The sequence below is a fragment of the Magnolia sinica genome, chromosome 11 (assembly GCF_029962835.1).
Source record: "Magnolia sinica isolate HGM2019 chromosome 11, MsV1, whole genome shotgun sequence".
In the NCBI taxonomy this organism is placed as follows: Eukaryota; Viridiplantae; Streptophyta; class Magnoliopsida; order Magnoliales; family Magnoliaceae; genus Magnolia; species Magnolia sinica.
This window is the reverse complement of record NC_080583.1, coordinates 65,912,126-65,932,512: the sequence shown is the minus strand read 5'-3', so window position 1 is coordinate 65,932,512 and position 20,387 is coordinate 65,912,126. Positions and strand designations below refer to the sequence as shown.

The window sequence follows — 20,387 nt, the reverse complement described above, 5'->3', positions numbered from 1 at the left end:
TTATACATTGGTTTTATAAACATGATAGTGTTTAATCAATCTAATTATGCATGTTTCCATGTGCGAGGTGATTTTGAGAGCTTAAGGTGAAATTGATGTCAAAAGGAAAATGTATACTCAAAAGATTACTAAATGAAGATTTGGAGATTTGGAAGTCAATAATAAAAAATTCACATGCCAAAGATCCAAAGAAACCAAGTGACGAATAAAGAGAATCGAAGATTTGAAGTGAAGAAAAGGAATCCTGAAAATTGTCCAGAAAAAAACATATTCCTGAAAATTGTATTGAAAAAACATACTCTGGAATTTTGAGTGTAAAACAGAACTGTCCTGAAACAGCCTTCTGTCCGACCGAAATCAGGCAAAACAGTCTAGCAAGAAGCAAAATTTTCAACCTTAATTCAGTCCGACCGAAGCCAACTTCGGTCCAATCGAAATCACGCAGATTTGTTGTGACTGAAGCGTAACTTTTTACGCAAATTTGAGGCGGTTTCAATGTCGGTCCAAGCAAATACTATAAATATGGGCCTCTTAACTGTTTCTAAGCACGAATTAGGGTTGGAAGAGTGGAACATGGTGTTGGAGAACTTCAAGGAGTCCTTTTTTCTTCCTCAATCTTCTTCTTTTGGTTAATTTTTATGTTTTCTTTAAGAGATTTGGTTTTAATCATGTTAATGGTTAACTAAACCTCTTAGCTAGAGCTAAGAGGTGAAGCTTGTAGCGTGTTGGGATGTTTATCTTTCTTTGATTCTTGTTTATGTTAAACTTCATTGACTTTTAATTTGAATTTAAGGAATATTTTCAGTTTTCTATGGTTTCTTGTGACTCAAATTACAATAGACCTTGCAATAGCTTTGAATATCTTCTTTTCTATTTTGAGATTGTGAGATTGGTGAAATTCGTGATTCACCCTTGTCTCCTGGGCATGGTGGATGGATGAATTCCCTTCCAATCATCACAATACTCCTTCATGTGTGAACTAATTCAATAAGAAGTTCAGATTGTGTTTTAATTTCTTGTCTTCCAACTAGATAGGATAGGACTTCGATTCCAGTTTTGTTTATTGAATCAAGTGAGGTAATCTCCTAATAACTACATGTGGATCCTTAGCGCTCTAGTTCCGTTTTAATGATTGATAACGTATTCACAATTATTCTCAACTATTCTAGATTTCAATTTAGATATTTTTCTAGCTCTAGTTCTAAATATTTTCAGAATACGTACAAGTTTAGTCCTTGTGGATTCGACCTCAGCCTCACCGAGCTATTACTACATCGCGACCCTACACTTGGGGTTGTGAACAAGTTTTTTGCGTCGTTGCCGGGGACTACAGCTAGGGGTGCACACGGGTCAGTTTGGTCCAGTTCTGGGGTGAAACCGGAACCAAACCGTTCTTAACGGTTCTAGGATTTTCGGATTCAGAACCGAAACCGGACCGTTAGCACCCTAGAACCGAACTGGAACCGGATTGTTAAAATCGGTTCGGTTCCACGGTTTTAGGTTTTTTATAATCTAGCCCAATTGTGAGAGAGAGAAAGAGAGAGAGAGAGAGAGAGAGAGAGAGAGAGAGAGATAAAGAGAGAGAGAGAGGAGCAGCGAGAAAGAGAGAGAGGACCGGCGAGAGAGATGGGCAGTCGCAGCGGGGACTTAGGGTATTATTATTATTTGTTTAAATAGTTCGGTTTCTGGTTCGTTTCCGCGATCGGATCTACAGATCGGTTCACGGTTCGGTTCGGTTCTACATACCCCTAAACTGAAAACCGAACTAATATAATCGGTTCTTTAATTTTTGGAACTGAAACCGGAACCGATGCACTCTAGAACCGGACCAAACCGAACTGTTTGGTCAGTTCCGGTTTGGTTCTACAATTCTATCGGTTGGATGTGCGCCCCTAACTATGGCTACATTTTCTGAGATTAATTGGTATTAGAATTAGGTTAAGATTAGGGTTAAACTTCTTCTTTGTTTTTATGTTAGGATTTTTTTCTGAAATTATTTTTAGAAACTAACATTGTTTTCTGTTTTGTAGGATCTTAATATAGCAACTTCAATCTGGCAACATCTTTCCAATTCTCTCTTTCTTTTCTAGATTTCTTATTTGCTTTAGTTTTCTTTCTTCTAGGTTTTAGTTATTTGGTGCTTGAGGGTTGTGCGTGTTTCATGCCCAAGTAGGTTCGTGACAACACTCAACATTTCTTGAGTGAAGGAAGATTAGTCAAAGGGTTGCCTATCAATCAAATGATTAGACACCACTTGAGATCCTCTCAGTTAATTGAAGTAATGGCTGCAAATCAACCTCAACCTCCATTTGAAGAGGTTCAAGATGAGAATAAGGTACATAATGCTCCCCCCACCTCGTACTTTGCAAGATTATTTACAACCGACGGGGGTGAGTACATCTTCCTACATAGTGTTTCCACTTAATGCGGAAAACGTGAATGTTAAATCTGGAGTGATACAACTCCTTCCTAAATTCCATGGACTAGACTTTGAAAGTCCATACTTGCACATCAAAGAGTTTGATAAGATAGTCACCACATTATACTTTCCAAACGTGTCTGAGGACATAGTGCAACTCAAATTGTTCTCCTTTTCACTGAAGGAGAAGGCTAAGACGTGGATGCACTCCTTAAAGTCACGATCCATCGACACATGGGCTGAGATGACCGAAGAATTTCTTAAAAAGTTTTTCCCATTTCATAAAACTAACACTTTAAGGAAGGCAATCATGAACTTCACCCAGAAAGAGGAAGAGACCTTCTTCCAATGCTAGGAAAGGTTCAAAGATCTCACGAATTCTTGTCCACATCATGGCTACGAAATTTGGCTAACAATAAGCTTTTCTATAACGGATTAACTTCACCAATGCGCCAATTTGTATAAATGATGTGTAACGATGAATTCATGAATAAGGAGGCCGATGATGCGTGGGATTACCTTGATCAATTGGCAGAAAACGCGCAATTATGAGACACCTCCCCAATACCCACTACTTCTAAACCTACTCAATCAAAGGAAAGGGGAGGAATGTATGCCTTAAAAGAAGAAGATGACATAAGTGTAAGGGTGGCCAATCTCATAAGAAAAGTTGAGGCTATGGAACTTAAGAAGGTGGAAGTTATCAAACCAAGGGAAGTCGTGGAAGTTGTTTGTGGTATTTGTGCTAGCAACATACATGTACTGCGGGATTGTCCCACAATCTTTGCTTTTCAAGATCTATTAAATGAGCAATTAAATGCCGTAGATACTTACCAACGACCATTCAGCGGACCCACCGCAAACATATACAATTTCAATTGGAGGAACCATCCAAACTTCAGTTTGAGGAACGGACAAACGGCCAATCCTCAAGAGGCCCTTACTCAACTTCTAAATCAAAGAAAACATCTGGTTAAAAAAATCCATGCAAAACCAAGAGCTCTTTAACCAGAACACAATGCAAGCATTCCAATATCTTAAAACAACAATAGGATTGTTTGCATCGTCAATTCAAAGGATTGAGTCACACTTAGTGACTAGGGAGAAAGGTACTTTTTTAACCCAACCTCTCCCTAATCCAAAGCCACAATGTGAAATCAGTGACCCAAGCTCTTCCAATCAACATGTGGAACAAGCTAAGTCTATTACCACTCTTAGAAGTGGATAGACAATTGACAAAGCCATTCCAGCGAAGACTGAAAAGCCTAAGGACTCGGAAGAAGTTAAGAATGATGGACTTAGAGACATCCCACATGAGATGGAACCAGAATCTCAAAACAAGCCGATTGCGCCATTCCCCCAATGGTTGATTGCACCAAAACCTCTATCTAACTTGCAGGATATTCTAGAGATACTTAATCAAGTAAAGGTCAATATTCCTCTACTAGATGCCGTTAAACAAATCCCTTCATATGCCAAAATTCTGAAAGATCTATGTATGACCAAAAGACAGAAAAACATACAAAAGAAAATCTTTTTGACAGAAAAAGTAAGTGTCATCCTCAAGCAAGATGTGCCACAAAAATACAAGGATCCCGATAGCCCAACCATCACTTGTGTAATTGGGAACCACTGGATTAAGCACGCACTTCTTGACTTGGGGGCGAGTGTAAATCTGATTCCTTTCTCGGTTTACGAACAATTGGGTCTAAGTGAATTAAAATCTACCTGGACCACATTACAACTTGTTGATCGATCAGTCCATGTACCGAGAGGAATGATTCAAGATGTGTTAGTCCAGGTCGATGAATTCTACTATCCAGTAGATTTTATTGTTATGGATACTTAACCCATCGTGGATGTGAGTACTCAGATACCCGTCATTCTTGGTCGTCCATTCCTTGCGACAGTAAATGACATCATTAATTGTAGGAATTAAATTATAAATCTATCTTTTGGAAATATGACATCGGAGCTCAATATCTTTTTTAATATAAGCAAACAGATAAAAGATGAAGTTGATACCCATGGCATTAACATGATCGACTCATTCGTGGAAGATAGAGCACTTTTGACTCTATACTTTGACCTTCTAGAGACATGCTTGGCTCACTCCCCTAATTTAAATGATGACATGATTCATAAGATGGATGTCTTGCTTAATGTGATGCCAGTACTTGAAATTAACCGGTGGAGGCCACAATTTGAGAAATTGCCCCAAACTGATGTAGTGCCTCTACCGTCTAGTCTCAAGGCACCGAAGCTGAAGCTTGACCTAAAACCTTTGCCCACCGATCTCAAATATATTTACTTAGGTTAAGATGAGACATACCTGGTAGTGATTTCTTCTCACCTTGAGCAAAAATAAGAGCGTATGCTTATTTCTACTCTCATTGAACATAAATGAGCCCTTAGATGGTCGATTATGGACCTCAAGAGAATTGATCCTTTGATTTGTACTCTCACTGCATTCATCTTGAGAATAATGTGAAGACCTCCCAACAACCAAAACGTTGATTAAATCCAAATATAAAGGAAGTGGTTAAAGGAGAGGTCATTAAGTTGTTGGATGTGGGTATCATATACCCTATATCTGACAGTCAATGGGTGAGTCTAACTCAGGTGGTTCCCAAAAAGTCCGGAATCACCAAAGTAGCCAATGCCGACAATGAATTCGTGCCAATTAGATCACTACTAGTTGGAGAATATGCATTGACTATAGAAAGTTGAATACCGTCACAAGGAAGGACCGCTTTCCTTTGCCCTTCATTGATCAAATTTTAGAAAGGCTGGTTGGTCATTCTTGCTATTGCTTCCTTAACGGATATTAGGTATCACGCCCCAAACTCGAAAATCGGGCTCACAAAATTTTTAATCTCCAAATCCGGTGCCGATAACCTTTACCCCATTCTCGGCTCCCAGTGCCTATACGCCAGATTCCGATCGTGGGATCCTATAAGGAAGATTTTCCAATGTACATTTATCTTGTAAGAAGCATAACCACAAGTTTACCCAAATCATAAAGACAACATCATCATCACATATCCATTAATATAAACAGTTGAATACAGTGCTGAACGGAAAATACACATATATCAAAAATCAAAGCTTTAGAAGACTGTTGCACGCTCCAAGCTCAACGCTGCTGCGACCTAACGCCACCTACACGCATTTATCGTGCATAAGCTTATAGAAAGCTTAGAGGGTGGTGTAAGTGTATGCACAAGATAAGTATCAAGTATGCAATATCAGATTAATGCAGAAACATGCCAGCACGTCCATAAATACCATTAGCCTTATCTAGGCTATGCGATGCAAAAACATAATAAACCAATATCATATATTGAGGAAGTAATGTAGATCAACTATTCAATTCGAAGACATAGTAAGCCAAATACTATATACTGAGGATACAATGCAATATGTAAATCCTGATGAGTCTATGAATACCATCAGCCATATCTAAGCCATATAAATGTAGAAATATAGCAACCCAAAATGTCATATATCGTGGATGTAATGCAATATGCGGTGCGAATGAAATGACTAAGCTGGAGTGTGAAGTCAGGATGATAGCATGTAGTATCGCAGCTATGGGGTCCATCACAAGAGACTTCTATCCAAACCAGTCCCATACCTAAATTTGGATAGCCAGACCCAATGTGGTAAACTCCTGATCTCAAGTTGGTCGCGCGCCCCAACTGAAATCCTAGCCATTGTGAAGGTACACACGATGACTTGATTGCGCATCATCAGCCCGAGTGGATAGTGAATGAATGAATGAATTAGTCAAATACTGAGTACGCAACTCATACTCAATAAGTCCACATATCAGTATAGCTCATCTCTAAGATATCACCGGGGTCTAGTACACTCCACAATGGCTGCCGCCTCCCTAGCTGCACAACCAGCGAGTGGAAAAGACCTCACTATTCGCCTAGCCAGTAGTTTGTCAATACCTACCCGGCTCGTCGATAGCGGACTCATTTATGAGCTGGTCATACTCAGCCTAGCTTACAGCCCCCTCACTCAAGTGGATAAGGCCACACCCCCTCCTAACCGATCATGATACAGTGGGAGACGCCGCCAACTGGTATTTGGCACTCGGGGCGCTCATGTATCCACTTGGTCTAGACGTTGGAGTATCCTCCGGTACTAAGAGGATTTTGAGACTCTCACCCTAGGACATCCTATGTACCCACAGTGCTAGAACAAAATATTTTCGATATCCCATCTAGCCATCCACGATGAACCTGTGGAGGCCACAACCCTGATATCGCTAGGGCGTCAAGTGATCATGTCACACAAATGCGAGATGCATGAGTCATATAGTCCAATCATACATCAATCCTACGCGTACCATGTGCTCATGTGGGACGACTCCGCCTATCAGGGAGTCCCATAAATAACCTGCCCTATGGCATATGCAATAGTCAATCACATCTCATAACAAACATGTAGATAATGCGTATGGGCATTCATCGTAATGCTATACTGTCACATACTCATAATCGGTATTAATGACTGGTATTGATAATCGGCATCGATAATCGGCTTATATGCAAGGTGGGGTCCATAGATGAATAGTCGATTTAAGCCAAAATATAAAGATTGGCCCTCGGCCGTGGATATGTCAAATCCGGTAGCACAGAGCCATCCGTCTATGGCGATGATAGACCATGCAACATCAATGGGGCCCAATGTAACATCTTGAAAAAATTCATACAAAGACCCGAGTACCACCTCAGGCAGAAATCACCCAAGACCAGAACCTTTAGCAATTAGGTTAAGATTATAAGTGCTAAACTAGAGTACTTGTGAAATTAGCACTAATCACTTTAAATATGATCTGCAAGACCCGAAACGTATAGAGTCATTGACGCTACATTACCCTGAAATCTAGAATCCATCTCTAAACCCGGTTGCTCTTTAGAGCACATCGAAACTCCATATCGGACCTGGACCGCACGCGAAAGTCCGATAATCGCAAAACTATACAGCTATGACCGCATTACTGGACTTGACAACTCCCTTGAAAATCAAGTCTTAATTGTGTTTAGAAATGCACAACTTAAGCCCGGAGCAAAGTGTGTGAGAAACGTGAATATCTTTAGAAATAAAATCTGAATTTAAGTAAACTGATTCGTGTCGCTTACGGGCCAAATATAAGGATTCAGATCATCAGAATCTGACCCAAATACACCCTCGGAGCAGGAAAAATTTTCCATACACGGCAATGTACTTGTGGCCCTGATCAAGTGACGGTAACCGTTGAATTGAAACTGGTCCACCACGATCGATCTGTAAACCCGATCGGAGCAAAAACTCAGCCTGACCTAGATCCAATGTCAGAGAGCTTAAATCCGACCGCTCACAGAAAAGGAGGCTCCAAAAGTGCTCCGTTGGATCGAAACAGTCGATCTTTGGACATAACCTAAGTATACTATGGCCCTGGGGCCATTCCCATCAGTTCTAGGCCTATATAAGGGCCTTAAACCCTCTCTCTTATATTCCATACGAATTTTAAACCCTAAGAAAGAGGAGAGAAAAAGGAAAGGAAAGAGAGAGAAAGAGAGAGAGAGAGAGTTGGAGATTCATCCTGGGATTTGATCCCGTTGCTCCACGCACTTAACCACCCTATCTGTATCACAAATCCGGCATTTTCGACAACGTACTTGGGTAAGAAAACCTAACCCTAATCTGTTTTAGGGTTTCAAATAGTGTAAGTTATGAAATAGCTAACCTAATTCATGCTATAGGTTGCCAATCCGCCGTTGACAAAGACTAAGTGTCTAAAATGAATCCGTTACGTGTTTACCAGTGTAAGGTACGGACTATAAATGTATAGGTTATGGTTTTCAAGGCTTTCAATGTCGGTTAATGATTTATTACTGACGTGGGTGCTATTTCACATGCCAAATACGATGTTTGTTTCGCGTTTCAGATATATATGAACTATATTGAGTTTAATGTATTCCATGTATTTGTAGAAAGGGTCGTATACGTATAAAATTTGAAAATATGTTTGCCATGATTAATTGTTGTGTGTTTATACTAGTTGTATGTGTAACAACTCCTTGGCGAAAGAATTTGCTCCAATACATGTTATGGTCAACATACATCGTGTATGTTAAAAATGTATAGTCTAAGTGTTTGTAAAAACGTCCGAATGAACTAGTAGTTAGTAAATTGTACTTTATATGATCGTTGAGATATGATTCTCAACTACTTTAATTATGTGTATGATTTTTTCCATGTATTTATATTATAGTGTCTGTTTAGGTATGGAATGTATATGTGTGAATTCATGTTTAAGTTGTATTTCCTAATATGCTCAAATGATTGTATGCATTGAATTATTGATTTATTGCTGCCTTAATCTTCTCATATGATTATCTGCTGAAGTTGAATGCGCTTGAGACTATGATATAGTCCAGGCAATCGGTAATAGGCCCTGATTTGGTGGCTGGGGTTGTTTTCACCCCACAGGATGTGTTCGATGAGTCCGAGCCGTACTTCGGTTGTCGACAGTGGTTAGGCCACACGGAGTGCTCGTGCACTTCATGTCGATCAATTCGATATGCGCTCGTACCAGTCGTGCTCGTCAAGTAACCCGATTGACCCAATGTATGTTCACCATGTATGGACGCTATTGCTTGAATCTAAGGTACCAAACTCACTAGTGAAAACCCTTTTAACCTTGGTACCTCAATCCGCTAAGACTCATGAGCCGGGCATGGTGGTATGAGACACCGTGGTCGAGCTGTTGGCCTACGCTGGGGTAACAAGTCTCTCCGTAGTGACCAGTGAGCAATATAAACTCGTGAGCCGAATACAGTGATATGGGACACTGTATTCGAGCTGTCGGCCTACATCTAGGTGACGAGCCAGTCGTAGTGACCTCGAGCATACTCTAAGACTGCGTAGAGGCGACGAGTCTTTCCGTAGCAACTAGAGTATAAACTAGGCCTACACTGATCAGGTGACGAGCCCTTTGTAGTGACCTAGAACCGCAACATCATATGAGATTTGCTAGGACTGACGACCCTAGAATGGATTATTGTTTGGGAATTGATACAAGGGAGGTACCTTAGCTTCCTAGTCCTGCTGTATGAAAAGGACTAATAAGAACTTTGTAATCACACTCATGCACTGCATTACGTGTGCGTTTGGCGTAGCAGGTCAAGCACTGAGGAAGTATTTCATACGCGATCGTGAGATGAAGTCGCTGAGGGAGCGCAGGCGAGGGCATGCATCATTGTTTCATATAATTCTTGCATTAATCAGAGTATTTAGGGATGTTTGATTCTGCTATTTTATCATTACTGCTTGACTGAATTGATAACATATTAACATTTGCTTTATAGCTCCACTGAGTTGATCACTCACTCCCACGTTATGGGACGGTGTTTTAAATACCAACCAGACCCTGTTGTAGTTTCAGGTGATGGCGCAGCCTATGAGGCAGAGTTAGACTTTGAGGATGACGAGGAGGCATTCTCATATATGCAGTATTCAGGGCTGATACTTTGTAGTGGACCACCACATTTTGACATTTTGTATTTTGAAATAATACTTGTAACTATTCAACCTGGTAACATGATTATACTTGGAAGACTCACAATCACTTACATACTTTATAACTTATCACAGTCTTTTGCTTGCGTAATGTAACCGTCTCCGGAGTATGATATGTTGTTTTGGTATAATCTCATTCATGTTAAATGCACTAATACGGACAACATTTAATCATCATTATCCATGTTGCATAAGTGATGCATTGGAACTCGGGAGTTGGGCCAATGCTCGACCCCCGATTTTCAGGGCGTTACACCCAATGATTTGGGTTAACCCAGAATAATGAGAATGAGCCTAACAAAGGCCTAAGGGAAGGTCACAACGTGGACATTTAACCATCATTGCCCATCAATGTGGACATTTAACCTACATTGCTCCCAAGGACTGGCCTACATAGAGCCAAACATATAGTGGGCCCATGGCCTCACACAAGGGCCTAATATACATCATGATGGGCCTCACTCAAGGGCCTAATACACATCACGATGGGCCTCACTCATGGGCCACATATGCATCACATTGGGCCTCACTTATGGGCCTCATATACATCACATCGGGCCTCATCAAATGGGCCGCAAAGACATTATATTGGGCCTCAACATGTGGGCCAATATATATATCACATCGGGCCTCATGCTATGGGCCCCAAATGCATCATATTGGGCCTCGCCAAATAGGTCACAAATACATCACCTAGGCCTCATCAAATGGGCCTCATATGCATCAAGTGGGCCACATCACATAAGCCTCGTATACATCACAATGGGCCTCACCAAACGGGCCATAAATACGTCACAATAGGCCTTACCAAATGGGCCACAAATACATCACAATGGGCCACATACTTGGGCCTCAAATACATCATAATGGGCCTCATCACACGGGCCTCACATATCACAATGGACCATATCACATGGGCCTCATATACATCAAGCGGGCCACATACAATCACAACGGGCCTCATTACATGGGCTGCACATACAACGCAATGGGCCACATCTCATGAGCCTCATATACATCAAGTGGGCCGCATCATATGGACCTTATATACATCAATGGGCCGCATCGCATGAGCCTTATATACATCAAGTAGGCCTTATACAAGGGTCTCATATACAATCTCAATAGGTCGAATACATCACAATGGGCCTCATGCCTGGGCCCCAAATACATCAAGTGGGCCGCATCACATGGGCCTAATAGGGCGGCCCATAATCTAGCAAAATAGATGGGCCACAAGTACAACATATACCTCAAGGTGGGCTTGCAAGATGGGCCTTAAATACGTCATATGTGGGGTCCACGGGCTGGATGGCGCTGATAAAACGCATATATCACAGCGGGCCCCAAGGATGGACAGCGTGGATACATAATACATACATCTAGGTGGCGTCCAACAGATGGATGGTAGGATGAAAAACATATATCACAATGGACCACATATATCTCCATGGGCTTCATCACAGTGACCTTACATACAACTCAATGGGCCTCATGTGTACAATAAATGGGCCTCTCAAGGCAATGAGGCTTGCGGCCTAAAAATAAATGGACAGTGTGTGTAACACGCATACATCATGGTGGGCCTAACAGTGCAACCCTTCAATGGGCACTCAATCACCACCATCCCCTAGTGTGGTCCACTTGGGATTTGGGCCTGCCTCTCAACGGGGCCCACAACCCTTACACGACCTGGGAAAGTGGGTGGGCAACGTGGAAATACAACACATACACCTGCTGCTACTGGCCCTAATTGGTCATCCAAACAGATGGACGATCTGGATAAAATATGTGCACATGGTGGGCCTCACACATATTACTAATGGGCCCATAAACGTATGGACAACATGGATATATAACGCGTGCAATGGGTGGGCCACCCGCTGATCAGCCCACCAACACATTGGCTGGCCTGCTGGGCGTCCTATTGATGGACGACCTGGGTAAAAAACTTACACAAGGTGGGCCCCACCTACTGCGTCCCACCAGGGGGTGGGCCCTGTCCAGGTGGGCCACAAAATAGAGGGATGGTGTGGACAAAATACAAAACATCATGGTGGCCCCCCCTACAGGATAAAACAGATGCGTCACGTTGGGCCAACAGTTGGGACAGCGTCCAGTTGCTGGGTCTAGCCCATTCTTGGGTCACACCCTCAAATGATCTCTTGAAACGGACGGTGTGTGTGGATATACATCCAACAGGGCGGGGTCCACGCAGGTGGGCCACCCCACTCCAAAACCCAACTGGGATTGCAATTTCCTACCCAATGGTCCTGTTGTTGGATAACAACTTGTCTAATTAAATCTGGCCAGTCTAATTCATATGCTGGATGATCAGAGGATGGACGGGGTGCATACAACACATATCTCGGTGGGTCCCATCTAGGGACGGTCTGGATGAAAGTGGGGCCTGTCCAGGTGGGCCCGCAAGGGTGAAATGGTCAAGACACATACCTCACGGCAGACTTGCTGCTGGGCAGATTTCTGCCCAGTTGGTGCTTCTGGACCTCCCGATCAAGGTAGATCGGAAGGTGGACGGTGTAGATGCGAAACACATACATCACAGTGGGTATAAAACATATACATTACGGTGGTCCCCACCGTCCAGACCACTGGATGGTGTGGATATAAGACACATGCATCATGGTGGGGTCCCACCGTCCCTGCTCAATGGACGGTGTGGAATTTAGAATACGTACAGCAAGGTGGGTCCCATCCCACACGTGCAACACGTGTGGGGTGGACCCCACACAATGCCGAAAGGGCTGGACAGTACGGATATAAAACATACCTTGTGATGGGCCCACAGAACTTGCTAATGTGTTACAGCAGCATAGCTGTTGGGACCCATAACAGATGGACGGTCTGGATTTCATGCACATGGCATGTGGGCTCCACAAAACTTCTGTCGTCACTGGAGCAGCTGGGAGAGCTGCTGGCCCATCATCCAGATGATGGACGGCTGGGATATAACGCATATCTCGTGTTCAGATCCACAACTATATAGCTGATGGGAGGTACCCCAGCCAATCCGATTCTAGGCAGGTGGGTCCCACGCGGGGCCACCACAATCTATATATATATATATATATATATATACTTCATGTGGGTCAGACCGTCTAGGACGGTGTGGAGTGAGGTACGCCAGCCCATCAGCTTCCATCTCACCGTCCATCTGTGGATGGTGAGGATAAAATAAATATATTAGGGTGGGTCCACGTCAACGTGGTCCACCAGAGTTTTGAATCAAGCTGGTATCTGTTTTCCCTTTCATACGGTCCAGCAGCAGTTGCTGCTAGACGCCTAAGCTTGGACGGTCAGGATCAGGTGGGCTCGTGGTCTAGACAAAATAGATGGACGTGTGGATGTGGGACACACATCATGGTGCATCCAGCACACACATCAAGGTGGGTCCACGCGGTGGCCCACCAGAAGTTGGATTAAACTGATATTTGTGTTTTTCCTTCATCCAGGCCTGTCCAAATGGACAAGCAACAACATGGGTCCCGTAATTGGATAGTTTGGATATAACACATCATGGTGGGCCACACACACAAACACACATCAGGTGGGCCACACACCTCATCATCATCATCACCATACAAAAAGGAAGAGAGAGAGAGAGAGAGAGAGAGAGAGAGAGAGAGAGAGAGAGAGAGAGGCGGATGAGAAAATGTACAATGTTGTTATAGTCACTTCTTATGATGTACTTTGCCCATTGAACTTGTTAATCAAAATCACGATCTAGAGCTACGAACACCCACCGATTACTCTTCTTCTTGGATCCATGTCAAGCTAAGCTCCTCGGCTTCTTCTTTGATGGTAGATGATGAGAGTTAAAGGGTTGGATGGTGAGGATCTTGGGGTAGGAAGTGGGCCACACAAAGCTCTTCTTGCTCTCCTTAGAGCTTGGACGTCTACTCTTCTTACTTGCTTGGGAGGGAAGATAGAAATGAGAGAGAGAGAGAGAGAGAGAGAGAGAGAGAGAGAGAGAGAGAGATGTAATGAGAGAGGGATGAGTGTGATGGGTGTACTTGAGAGGTATGGTTGTGTTGACTTTTGGGTGAGAGAGATATGGGTGTTGTACATGACTTGATTGATGTAATGTTTGGTAGAGATTCTCTTAAGATTTGCAACACGCAACGTTTTCCTCGAAATAAATGTGGGCCACAATTCCTGTACTGGGTATCACATCGGTGCGCAAGACGTGGCGTTGGAACTGCACCGATGGTGCGGTCGTAATTGTACAAGTCTCGGGTCAAGTCGACTTAGATCGACAGGATGCGACTCAGGGTCGTACGTAAATGCTATCTATGCGTCGCGGGTCGCCGGAATTCGACTAGGAGGACCGCGAGAGTCTATGGAATGGTACAGACTAGGATACGAGCCTTACATTCAGGTTATAATCAGATAAGATAGTCCTTGAAGATCAAGAAAAGACAATGTTCACATGTCCTTTTGGTATCTTTGCTTACCAAAGGATGCTATTCGGACTGTGTAATGCCCATGCCACTTTTCAGCGATGCATGATGAATATTTTTTCTGACATGGTAGGGCAATATTTAGAAGTCTTCATAGACAACTTCTCTGTCTTTAGTCTATCCTTCAGCGAGTGTTTGGAAAATCTGAAAAATGTGCTTAAGCGATGTGAGGAGAAGAAATTGATTTTGAATAGGGAGAAATGTCATTTTATGGTTCCCAAGGAAATTGTGCTTGGACATATAATTTCATCCAAGGGAATTGAGGTAGACAATGCTAAAATTGATCTTATCTTTAACTTACCTTCATCTAAGAGCATACGTGACATGCAATCCTTCTTAGGACACGTTGAATTTTATAAATGATTCATAAAAGACTTTAGCCATATCTCGCATATTTTGATTCATGCTTTATAATTATGTGGTAAAATGGATGGATGGAGTGGATAAACCCGAACCATTCATGGTAGACCTCACAGAGTTTACTTAGGATGCTGTGTACTTAGAGGCTTGGTTGGCAAGCCAAATGTTGACTGCGCGAGAGCAGATTGCGTAGTAACTCATTATGCTTATGGTATTGAGTAAACTCTATGAGGTACACCATGATTTATGTATTCTATTTGATCCGTCCATTCATTTCACCAGATAATTTTAGCACCCGAGCTCAAAAATGAAGCATGTACAATTTTCAAATGGATGACACCACAGGTAATAGATTAATAGAACGTTTACCATTGAAAATTTCCTGGGGGCCAATTGAGGTTTTGGTTCAATCTTATTTTGTGTTTTCCTTCATCAATTTTTGTACGATCTTATGGATAGGTTGGATGACAAATAAACATCACCGTGAGGCCTAGGAAGGTTTCAACGGTGGAAATCATTACCCCCACTGTTTCCCATGGTATGATCCACTTGATCATTGGATATGCTTCAATTTTGGGCTCAACCCCTTAGATTAGATGGAAAAATGGATGGACGGCATGGATAGACAACATACATTCAAGGTGGGCCCAAATGAGTTCACGCAGTACGAACTACGATAAGAGCGTACTGAGTAACTCAACATGCTCTCTCTCTCTCATTCGAGCGAGGGCGTGCGCCAGCCCTAACTCTCCTCTCTCTCTCTCTCATACCATCCTTCCTCCTCCCCTTCTTCCATTCTCTTTCCATTCTTCCATTCTCTTTCCATTCTCATACAGATAGAAGGAGAGACGTGGAGAGGAGCTTGACGAGAAGAGGCCAGCCCATCAGGCCATCCAACCTTCCACTGGCCGAAGGGAGTCCACGCCCCTTGTTCCCTTCTTCCTTCTCCCCCATCCTTTTTTTTTTTTTTTTTAAATTTATTATTATTATTATTATTATTTTTTAATAATTTTTATTTGATTTGATGTGAGTGAGGCCTGATGTGTGGGGCCCCTGTTTATGTGCATTGCTGGCCAACCGGACCAATTCACAGTTTCTTTAGTTTTGTTATGCAGCTTCTTCACTGTTCACCATTGTCGGAGCAATGTATCAGCCAGCTCCAAAACTGATATGCCTTGGTAAATATTGGCTGATACATTTCAGATATTGGCGGTATTGGTGTATTTTTTTTGCTTGAAAAATCTGGAGATGCCATTAACGAACCTGATTTAGTTAGGCTATTTGGTAGGGAAATTTGAGGAAGATGCCACATGTTTAAACAACATGAATTCACGGTGGGCGCAACAGAGTTTACTAGGGAAATCAAGAACTGACAACTCTGCAAAACCAACAACCACAAGTTAGAAAATACAAGCATGATGTGTATATGCATATGTACGCGTACATATGTCACTAAGAAACATAACAATACCAAAACAAAGAAATTCCTTTGTAATGGCTCCAAATGCTTTATAGACAACTTCTATTACTCACTTTTCCACAGGTTTACAGATGTCCAAGAGTAGTTCCTGTACTCACCATTTTCAGATTGATTTTTTCCTTTCATCCGGTGTAATACCCTTTATGCATTTATGAGTTGATGGCACATTGTCTGGATGAGTGATTGGAGAAACCCTGTTATAATGTAATGACAACATCAATCTTGATAGATGGAAATTTACTTACCTGATCTATAATGAATGTTGTTTTCATTGTCACCGTTCATGTGAGCTAATGTTATTTTCTGGATTTAAGGAGTTTACAATTAAATAGTATTAGCTTTTTATAGTTAACAATTGCAAAAGGTGTATCATTTCTCCAAATCGTTGGCTGGGTTAGCCATATCACTAATTTTGTTCTTTCCAACTCTTTTTATTCTTGAATTGTTTAGATTTTTTTTAAATTTTTTTTATGATGAATCACAGGGTGAGAAGATACGTGTCATACAAACTCTGTTATTTGCATCTGATGTAAATACACCTCTACAAGTATTGTTTGGAACATGATTGCCAACAGTAGTGGGCGGTTCTTTTGCTTATGTTATACCAATCATTTACATTATAAGTGACTCATCATTGCAGCAGATTCTTGAACCTCATGAAGTAAGTCCTCATCAAAACTACATTCATTTATCAGTAATTAATAATGCTCCCAAATCAGATCCTTGTAGCTGCTTGTCTATTTCTTCCTTTTGGAATTGTAATTAGCAGGTATTCTCATATCCTTAAGTTGATGGCATAGTGCAATTAATCCAAATATTTCTACCATGCAGAGATTTATAGAAACCCATATTTACAAGCATTTTGTCCCTGAAAATATACCATATTTTCAACAGCGAAAGTGGAAATAAAAATTCTATAGGCATAACCAAACAGGCTGTAGCATACAACTGCTTGTAGGCAATCAGTTCTCTCTATATTTTTAAGAGCTCATTCGTTGTGCTTGCTTCATGATGGAGAACTCTCTTTCCAGCAATCTTGATATCCAACGGAATATGGCGGCTCCAAAAGATCGTGTGAAGAATGGAAATCACGTTAGTGCAAATTTTCATCTTTTACGGAAAAGTTCGATTGCAGACGGAGCATCCATATCCAAGCCACCCAAGGATCGGTTGCAGCTGGTGAGTCTCCATTCAAGCATGAATCTATCTGCATTGTCCCCAGGCAGCAACTCCATGCTTAAGTCCACGAGTGACAACCCATTCAATGAAGATTCGCTCAGTTCCTGTCCCAGTGCTTCCGGGCCGCTGCAACTACTTGAAACAAAGAGACAATCTAGATGAACAGACCCAAGTAGCGCCCAAATGCCCCAACATCCCAATCCATATTTTCTCGCCTAGTAATTCACCATCCCAATTCATATTTTCTCGCTTAGCAGTTCACTGTCCGGATCATATCATGTTGAAATCACATGTCGTTTGCATCATCTCTTCTGTAAATGCTTTGTCAAGTAAGTGCATGGTGACACTCCTTAGGATTTTGTTTTGCCTGCCTCTGATGTAACTCAGGATCGTCAGCATGTGTCGACCCATGAGGCCCACATGCTGAGATGGTCCAATGATCAGAACCGCCCATGTTCTGGATTCTATTCTATTAGGGTCATGGTAAGAAACTTACCATAACTCTGTAGATGAATTCAGACACTAAGGCCCTGTTTGGCTGCTACTTAAAAATGAGTCCATCTCATTTTATATAAGGGTGTTTTTGGTTGCACCAAATTTCATGAAAAATTTCACCAAACTGGACTGATTCATGGTGAAATATCATGAAATTTCAATTGGTTCAACCAAAGGCATCCCAACGTTAATTGTGTATTAGAGATTTCCATAAGGATAAAAAACTCTTGATAAGCCATAATTTACATAAACTAAACTATGATCTCTAATGCATAATACTGTTAACTAAATGAGATGAAATCACTTTGAAGTGGCAACCAAACAGGGCCTAAAATGAAGAACTTCAATGGCTCGCATTCAGCTTCATAAATCAACAGTTGAGCTCATCCTGGCAGCATGATTATGGGATTGTGGCTTATTTGTAATACTCAGAAGATGATGGACATTTGAAACCATTGGACCATCTCAGCATGTGGGCCCAGGGACATATGCTGGCAAGACGAACTCTTTTCTTAGGCTGCATTACCTACCATCTTGTTTTACATCGATCTGTTTCAGATTCTTGTTGCTTGTGGGCCGGATTCAAGAAATTTTGTGAAAGAAAAATTCAGTTTCGGGGCTCACTTTGGACAGTTGGTAAGCATTACTTTGTGCTATTAAGGTGCATATCTATGAACTTTGCTTTTGATAATGAGTTGGGTTTGATTTGATGAGCGTTACTGCACGTGGATTACTGTGCTATACATGGATGATTGAAATTCAAGTTGATACCATGACCAATATATGGATAATTACCCAATGTTACATGAATGTCATATGAGGTTTTTAAGTATTTGATTATTACTGACATATTTGAACTTTCTTTTTTGAGCTTACTAATTAGCTTGAACTTGCATTGTTTTTTCTTCCAGGTTACATTCAGTGGGGTACTTGATGGATATCTGCATGCGCAATGTAGGTTTGGCTTATCTGGAGCAGGGAAAAGGATACCATTTTACTAATAGGTATGTCTTTATAGTATTCTTAGTTAAATACCACCCATTTGAATCTATTTTAACTTACTAACATGAAGTTGCTTCTATTCCCGTATGTTGACTCTGAAATCACTCATCTTGCTTATTAATTATCTGCAGGTTGTTGCTGTTGAGGGGGGAGCTTTGGGTGGTATGGTCAGGCAGCTTTCCATTGATCAGTTTGAAAATGAAGGCCAGTGGGTTAGCTATGTGGTACTCCAGAGAATCATAACTTTTTTTTTATTGGTATTATGGCAATGGATTAAAATGAATGATTGTATTTGATTGATTGAATGAATGATTATGCATTAGTTTATGAATGGATTAAAATAAATAATTTAGCCTTAGTAGTTGAGAATTGAGGTTAAAAATTGAATTTGACCTCAGTTAATGCCAACAAAAGCTAAATTTATCTTTAGCCCCAGTTATCCAAATTGAGTCTACAACTTCCGTGGATAAAGACTTAGCCTCGGTTGTTGAGAACCAGGGTTAAAAATAAATTTAGCTTCGATTGGAGGCAACTGAGGCTAAAATTTAGATTTAGTCTCAAACAACAGAGGCTAAAATTTTGATTTAGCTTCATTTCGAGACAACTGAAGCTAAAAAGGTTCTTTTAGCTTCACTTGAAGAACCGAGGCTATAAAAGTTATTTTAGCCTCGGTTGCTATAATTGAGACTAAAGCCTTTAGCCACGGGGGTTCCAACCTCGGTTTTTAACTGAGCCTAAAGCCTTTAGCCTCAGTTTTTAAACTTTTTAGCCATGGTTTTGAACCGAGGCTAAAACCCTCTTTTCTTGTAGTGATCATCATTTATGTTTATGCTAACATTTACTATTTTGACTACTAAAACCTTTCAGTGGCGTTAACATTGATTGGAGGTGTGCAACACATTGACGCTTCTGGGACAGGTTTGTGGAGTCTCATCTTCTTCTAGTTGGTGACCTAGGTGTGTTTTTATTTGTAATCCCTTGTTATTTGAAGCTGCAGCCTTACCATGGAATTGGATTGCCAAAATACCATGGAATTTCCAGACATGCAACATCAGTGGAAGCAACTTATAGGTTCTATATATCATCTTTACCATTTCTTTTTTGTTTCGATTGTGTTATGTTTTATTTGGATGCTTGTACAAATATTGAGAATAAAAGTATCTCTTAGATTTGTATTTTAATTGATGAGACATAATTATGATGATCATTTGTTTAGTTTTTAAGGCAAATGATATTCTTTACAATAAATTATTTCATTAGTAGCTCACCTAATTTTGGCTATTACTATGGATTTAGTTTAGTTTCTTATTATAGCGTACTAAGCATCCAAACACTGATATTTAGTCCAGTTTCATATTCAGCCAATTTTTTTGAATTTTGTGAATGGGATTCT

The 20,387-nt window shown here is 41.2% G+C and overlaps 1 long non-coding RNA gene across 1 annotated transcript; it reads left to right on the top strand.

Annotated features, from left to right (window-relative positions):
• Positions 1–17,322: 17,322 nt before the first annotated feature.
• On the top strand, positions 17,323–19,231 carry LOC131218413 (uncharacterized). Its single transcript, XR_009157719.1, has 3 exons — positions 17,323–17,826; positions 18,551–18,996; positions 19,126–19,231. It is a non-coding gene; the product is annotated as an uncharacterized LOC131218413 (long non-coding RNA).
• The last annotated feature ends 1,156 nt before the right edge of the window (positions 19,232–20,387 follow it).